The sequence below is a fragment of the Heterodontus francisci genome, chromosome 18, assembly GCF_036365525.1.
Source record: "Heterodontus francisci isolate sHetFra1 chromosome 18, sHetFra1.hap1, whole genome shotgun sequence".
In the NCBI taxonomy this organism is placed as follows: domain Eukaryota; kingdom Metazoa; phylum Chordata; class Chondrichthyes; order Heterodontiformes; family Heterodontidae; genus Heterodontus; species Heterodontus francisci.
In genome coordinates this window covers 81,545,843-81,553,956 of record NC_090388.1, presented here as the reverse complement: position 1 = coordinate 81,553,956, position 8,114 = coordinate 81,545,843, and positions in this window count along the sequence as shown.

Genomic DNA, 8,114 nt, shown 5'->3' with positions numbered 1-8,114 from the left:
GTTTGAGAGTGATTTAGTTAAGTACAACACTAGGTCTTAAATCTGAACAAAACAGACTATGTAGATTTGAGGACGAGTTGGCTAAGGTAGATTGGGAAACTAGATTAAAAGATATGATGGTAGATATATAATGGCAAACACGAAAAAAATGAATGCATAATACATAGAAAATATATATTCCCTTAAGGAACAAAAATAATAATCCAAATGTGGCTAGTAAGAGAAGTTAAAGATAGCATTAGATTAAAGGAATAATGTTGTCAAGAGTAGTAAGCCTGAGGATTGGGAGGATTTTAGAATTCAGCAAAGCAGGACCAAGAAACTGATAAAGAAAGAGAAAATAGAATAAGACTGGCAAGAGACATAAAAAGATTGTAAAAAGCTTCTATAGGTACGTAAAAAGGAAGAGATTAGAAAAGGTAAACATGGGTCCCTTAAAGACAGAGTCAGGGGAAATTATAATGGGAAAGAGGAAATGGCAGAGACATTAACTAAATACTTTGTATCTGTAGTCAGGTAGAAGACACAAAAAAACATTCCAAAAATAGTGGGGAACCAAGGGTCTTGTGAGAATGAAGATCTTAAAGAAATTAGTATTCGTAAAGAAATAGTACTGGAGAAATTAATGGCACTATGAGCCAACAAATGCCCTGGACCTGATGGCATACATCATAGGGTTTTAAACAAATCTAGAATGGTCCCTATGGATTGGATGGCAGCAAATGTAACATCACCGCTCAAGAAAGAGGGGAAACAGAAAACAGGGAACTATAGGTCAGTTAGCCCGACATCAATAGTAGGGAAAAAATGATAGAATCTATTATTAGGGAAGTGATAACAGGGCACTAGGAAAATAATATGATTGGGCAGAATCACTGCAGATTAATTAAAGCACAATTGTGTTTGACAAATCTGCTAGAGTTCTTTGAGGTCGTAACTAGCAGGGTGGATAAGGGGGAAACCAATGGATTTGGTATATTTGGATTTTCAAAAAACCCCATTCAACACAATGCCACACAAAAGGTCATTACACAAAATTAGGATTCATGGGATTGGGGTAATCTATTAGCATGGACAAAGGATTGGTTATTATATGGGTAACAGAGTGCGAATAAATAGATCATTTTCGCATTGGTAGGCTGTAACTAGCAGGGTACCACAAGGATCAGTGTTTGGACCTCAGCTATTTACAATCTATATCAATGACTTAGATGAGTGGACTGAGTGTAATGTATCCAAGTTTGCTGATGATAGAAAGTTATGTGGGTAAGTAAGCTGTGAAGAGGATGCAAGGAGGCTGCAAAAGGAAATAGGTTAAATGATTGAGAAAGAATGTGGCAGATAGAATATAATGTGGAGAAGTGTGAAGTTATTCACTTTGGTAGAAAAAACAGTAAAGCAGAATTTTTTTTCAATGGTGAGAAACTAGAAAATGTTGGTATTCAGAGTGACCATGACTTACACATGAACCACAGTAAGTTAACATGCAGGTACAGCAAGCAATTAGGAAAGCAAATGGTATGCCATACTCTGATCCCTTTGTAATAAAGGCTAAGCATAAAGAAGTTTACTAGAATTACATAGGGCCTTGGCACTGTGTACAGTATAGGTCTCCTTACCTGAAGGAGGATATACTTGCCTTAGAAGGAGTGCAATGCAAGTTTACTAGACTGATTCCTGGGATGAGGGGATTGTACTATGAAGAGAGTTTGAATAAACTAGGCCTATATTCTCTGGAGGTGAACGCACTGAAACATAAAATACTTAAGGGGGTTTGACAGGGTAGATACTGGGACAATTTTTCCTCTGGCTGTGGAGTCCAGAGCTAGGGATCACAGTCTCAGAATAATGAATCGGCCATTTAGGACTGAGATGAGGAGAAATTTCCTCTCTTAAAGAAGTGTGAGCCTTTGGAATTCTCTACCGCAAGGTGCTGTGGATGCTCAGTCATTGACAAGAGATTGATAGATTTTTGGATACTAAGTGAAGCAAAGGATATGGGGATAGTGGGGTATGGTAGAGTTGAGGTAGATGATCAGCTATGACCGTATTGAAGGTGAACCAGGCTCGAAGGGCCATATGGCCTACTCCTGCTCCAATTTCTTAAATTCTTAGCTTATTAACCCATCTAGAAACCCTTGCTTAACAAAAATCCATCAATCTCAGTTTTGACATTTTCAACTGGCCCTTAGCTTTTTTGCACAGAAATTTCAGATTTCCACTACTCTTTGGGTGAAGAAGTGCTTCGGGACATCATCTCTGAACAGCCTAGGTTTAATTTTAAGGTTATGCCCTTGTTTTGAACTCTCCCACCAGAGGAAATAGTTTCTATCTACCCCATCAACTCCTAAAATATTGTAGGCTATCATTCTGGCTTGGGTCTAATTAATGTCACATTGCCACCCTGGGCCTATCTGAGGCTTGGCAATGGCAGTGTGTGGCCTCTGCAAATGCACCCTTACTTTTTCCTGAGAGTGCAGCATTTGTGCAAGATATGATTTCACAGAACAATTTCCATGCCACACATGGCTATGACTCTGTTAATAGCTTTAGTAGGAGGACACTGTCACAGAGAAACAAGCAGCGCCATCAACAAATAATTGGATTTTAAAAAAATCTGAATTTTTATGAACATGTGAAGCATGCAATGCATAAATGTTAGAGTTGTCCATGATGGAAGGGCAGATCCTCTTATTATATGTATTATTTTATATCTTGCTGGGAGCAGAACTGCTTTAACTGATGGTTCGTGTTCTGACTCATTCAATAACAATAATTAAACCACCAGGCTCTATGATGTTTTGGCTACTTGGAGATGACATTAGGTCTTTTATGATGTCCTAATGTTACCAGGCACTACATAACCTTCACCTAGGGGTAAGCCCATCTCATCTTCATTTCTAAGACATTTCTTTTCCATGCATCACCCTCCTATTTTTCTCCCCTAATTTAATTGCACCAACTTGCTGGGCTACTCTCCACACTTTGGCCAAGTAGCCATTATACATGCATCAGTCAAGACAATGACCAACAAACTATTCAACTGTGAGAACATCACAGTCAATGCTAATTTTGTTTTCACCCAGCATACTTTCCACTTGGAATTGTCACTAGGATCAGAAATCTTGGCTGGTCATTCTTTCCCCCTACCCCAAGGACACTGAGGGCAATTGTAGCACCTCCATACTGCTGCCCTGGCTAGCATAAGCTCACTGACAACAGACTATAGATCGAAGCTGGGAGCTTCCTAACCTACGGCTTAGTATCGGACTATACAATGCACCTACTCATTGAATCCATTGAGGGAGCTTTTCTGACATTTTAACCAATCTGAATATATTTTCATTTACATACATCAAGGTGCCATTGAATACCAAAATTACCAATGGATCCAACTGAATATCAAAATGCAGATGCAGTTCTGGCCCTGGCACTCATATCCCCCTGTTGGTAGTACTCTACGAATCTCAGATGTGTACTCTGTATCTATATGCTGAACTGCATTGCTCAGTACATTAGACAACAGCAATGATGCGCTATGATAGGGGTCCTTGGACTGCAAACTCAAATTTAATGCATAACTTTTAACAGCTCACAGGCCAATAAATAATTAGGGAAAACACCAACAAAATTCCTTAGAGGCCCCTACAACATAAAATACAACACTGAGGAAGTGTTTGATAGTCATCCCCTAGCAGTTATTTGATATTTACCTGAAGATATGTACCGATAGTAAAGTTCATAGCATTACCCACTATATAAACAAAAAAAAGACTTAGTAATTCAGAAAGTACCACGGCTAGGGAATGGAAGTCAAGCAGGCAAACCTCCTTATTCCACAGTATTGTCTGCACAATGTTGCTCCATAGGCTGTCAGAAATCTGCTGTTTTTGCTGCATGAACATCCAAATTATTCAGTTTCATCAAAATAAACATTGATGATATTTTCATACCCGCAAGTCGCTATCAATCTTGATGTTGCATTAACACCGGGTTTGTATAATTTCACATGCCATCTTTCATCCACGGTTAAACCCCAAATCTCTTGCATTCACAAGCCGGATAGCAGCAGCGATTATTCCGACCCACCTGTACGATGTCTGCTTCCTGATGCCCATTTCGCTGAGCCTCTGCTCCAGGCTCTGAGATCCGCTCAGCGACTGCTGGAGGGGGCTCTGCCCGGGCTCCGGCGTCTCCCACCCGGCAGCCGCTGCCGCTTCGTCCCGCTGGCCCGCTCCAAATCCCAGCCCCAGCCCGGGAGCGGCCGGCGATCCCGCTGCCCCAACCCGCTCCATCACGCCCGACCACTGCATTTGCTCCCCGGGAAGCGGCACTCGGCGCTGAGGGACGGCAACGGGCAGAGCGGCCGCTATCGGCGCAGCCTCCATCACCGGTGGCACAGGATTGTGGGAAAATCCCTGCTCCTCCTCCATCAGCAAGGACCAGACCCAGCAGCAATGACCAGACCCAGCAGCAGGTACCAGACCCAGCAGCAGGGACCAGACCCAGCAGCAGGGACCAGATCCAGCAGCAGGGACCAGACCCAGCAGCAATGACCAGACCCAGCAGCAGGTACCAGACCCAGCAGCAGGGACCAGATCCAGCAGCAGGGACCAGACCCAGCAGCAATGACCAGACCCAGCAGCAGGTACCAGACCCAGCAGCAGGGACCAGATCCAGCAGCAATGACCAGACCCAGCAGCAGGGACCAGATCCAGCAGCAATGACCAGACCCAGCAGCAGGGACCAGACCCAGCAGCAGGGACCAGATCCAGCAGCAGGGACCAGATTCAGCAGCAGGGACCAGACCCAGCAGCAGGGACCAGATCCAGCAGCAATGACCAGACCCAGTAACAGGAACCAGACCCAGCAGCAGGGACCAGATCCAGCAGCAATGACCAGACCTAGCACCAGGAACCAGATCCAGCAGCAGGGACCAGACCCAGCAGCATCAATCAGGAGGGAACAGACCCTGAAACATTCAGCACGCACCAGACCGAACCGCAGGGACCAGAACCAGTGGCATCCATCACCAGGAATCACAGCCAGCAGTAGGAAGCAGCACTACCAAGTACCAGCAGTAGAGACTAGAACCAACATCCAGATTAAGAGGCCAGAAGCAAGTGACAGCAACCAGAACTGTCAAAATACAGTAGCATAGATCAGAACCAGTGTCTGGGGCCAGGGCTCGAGGATCCAGGTGCAGACAGCAGAACCATGCGCGATCAGTTCCAGCAGCAACCTTCATCAAGGACCATCCCGCACAGAATCGAGTAGCAAGAAGCAGCACCAGGAAACGGGATCAATACCATCAGCATCAGGGACCAGAAACAATGAACACCAGAGCCATAGACATGCAACATTAGGAAACTGTCCCAATAATAGGAACCAGTCCTCCCAGCATCAAGCAAGAGGAACCAGAAACCGAGAAATCAAGGATCAAGAACCATAGCAGCATACACCAAAACCATCAGCATCCAGTGGCAGAGAGCAGAACCCCCAGAACCCAATATCAAGGACCAGAGCCCCAAGGATCCAGCAGCAGGGACCAGAACACCCAATGCCCAGCAGCAGAGAGCTAAACCACCATCATTTAGTAACAGGAAGCAGAGTTCTCAATATCCAGTAGCATATATCAAAACTACCAATGTTAGCAGTGTCTAGAACCACTGATAGCACCCAGCAACAGCAGGGGCCAGAATGAGCCTACTCAAGGGGCCAAATAGCCTACTCCCGCTCCTATTTCCTATGTTCCTAACCCCCAACGTCTAGCAGCAGCAGAGACTGAAGGTACCATCATCCAGCTGCTGGTCCCACTGTAGTGCATATCCCAAGAAGAAGAAACGTCTGCAAAGTTCTGCAGGAGACCAGAACTTACAGCATCATGCATGCTGGATCAGTGCCTGGCATAACTAGCAAGAGAAATCATAAATTTGCTGATCTAGGAGGGACCTGAGCTAGGCCTGTGCACAGTGGCTGCATTTCAAAGCTGCAAAGCACTTTGGATGTCCTGATATGTGCTATATAAATACAAGTTTTCTTTTGAGCTGCAGTGCCAGATACTGTAGTACTTATGCAGGTGAGACAATAGGAATACATTAAAGCATGTAGGGGTGAAGCTACAATAATTTCTTGGATGTATTTGCTGAATTACCCTTTAGGCATTAGGAAGAAATATAGAGCTTTATCTTCTTGGATGTTTTAACTGTGTTTACTCATCTCCCTCCAGGTTTTAAATGGAATACATGGCTTGTTGGAAAGAACAGGTTGATGGAGCTGAGTTGTGTTTTTTTAAAATCTCAGTCCATAATTTTTGTTTCAATGTTTAGAAGATGCAATCTATTCACCAAGGGAGGGATGTGCTGAATCAGCACCATGTGCAGGGTTAGCAACTGACAACTGAACAGCTCTTGGATATGCAAATATTGCGGGTGAAGATAGGTTGCAACAATGGAAATCCCCTAGGTCAAAATAAAATACACTATTACAAGATTTCTTGGAGACCTTCAGTGACGAGACCAAATGAGATCTATGGCTGCCAGACTCCTAATGGAACTACCTGAATCGTGAACCAGAGCAAACCATCTTGCACTCCCCTTACGCAAAATCTGTTAAGCAGCCTGCAATCTAGGATTGCACAGACAATTCTGACATCTTAGGAAAGAACGATTTCAAGTCCTCTAATAGTCTCTTTTCTGCCTACTACATCAAAGAGGTCCTTGATAATAAAGTCAGTGTCCTGCAGGCCAGGACCTGGTGTTAGACAGGAGTGTAGAGGATACCAAATAAAGAAAAAGCTTATTTCTCAATTTCATTTACAGATAGGATCATTGCTTCCTTTTAACTGCAGCTTCACTCTTTTGAAGTTGAGCACAATGTCCTTATGCAGTCATTATATACCGCATTTAGTTTCTCTGTAAATCTCAACTCAGACTAGAGCAGATTGAAAACCAGTCCCTAAGCAGAGAATGTTTAAGTGGATGGCAAAGTGCATTCTTCATTTGTAATTGGCTGGCAGGTACAAAAACCTTCAGCACTCATTCTACAAGGCCAGTGAATCTTAACTGTGCACTTATCCAGCAGCCATTTAAGGTAATTCATACAACAAAGTATTATCTGAATTTGAGAAAGATGATGCAATTTGGCAGAGTTGTACTAGCAACAGGGTATTTCCTTCAGTCCAAGAGGACTGTAGGTCTCTCCTCACATCAGCCACTACTGGGGCAGTCTCCATCTGTGCTTAGAAGATGCTAAGGATGAAATAAAGAACTTGATGACCAGGTACACCTCAGATGTAGAAGATACTTTAAATTCAAGACATTTAGACCCTACCACACAAGTAATTAGTCTATTAATAAAGAAACATTTAAATAGCAATTTTCTTTTGGCCTAATTTCAATAAAAATAGACATGATTCAATTTATTTTATTAAAATAGTTCAAGCTTCCCTTGAGCCTAACTAGCACGCTTAGTTCCTGGAGATTTAGGCGAACATGAGAATTTTTAGCAGCAGGCAAGGCCATTAAACCCAACATGCCCATTTTTGATAGCCATCCCTGAATACCTATCTTTTCACCACTACCCTTAATCTCTCCTCTCTCCAGAAACAAATCCATTTACTTCAAGTCTATGTACACAAGTCCTTTTAAAAGCTATTTTTAATCGATCATACATTAACTTCTATTCTGTACGTTATCCATTGATCACTTATCTGAAATCTTGTTAGTTTCTGAAAATTCAACTATATAAAATTCCTCATCCCTTGCATACATGGTAGTAAAGTCCTCAAACAAGTTGGTTAAACTGGATTTTTATTCCTTCAATCCATGTTGACTATCCTTTACCAAGTTACACTTTTCCAAGTGTTCAACCTACTGGATCTTTCAAGATTGTTTTAGAATACTTTCCCTACTACTCATGTTAAGCTAAGGTCAACAGTTTTCAGTTATGTTTCTTGATTACTTTTAAATAAGGATGTTATATAGCCCCTTTCCAATCCTCAGGAATCTCTTTCAAATTATGTTAAAGCTACACTATTTCTCCACAAATAGGCTGGGATTTCCCATTTATAATTGTTCTAGTATTCTCTTTTCCCAGTAATTTATTTCCCTACG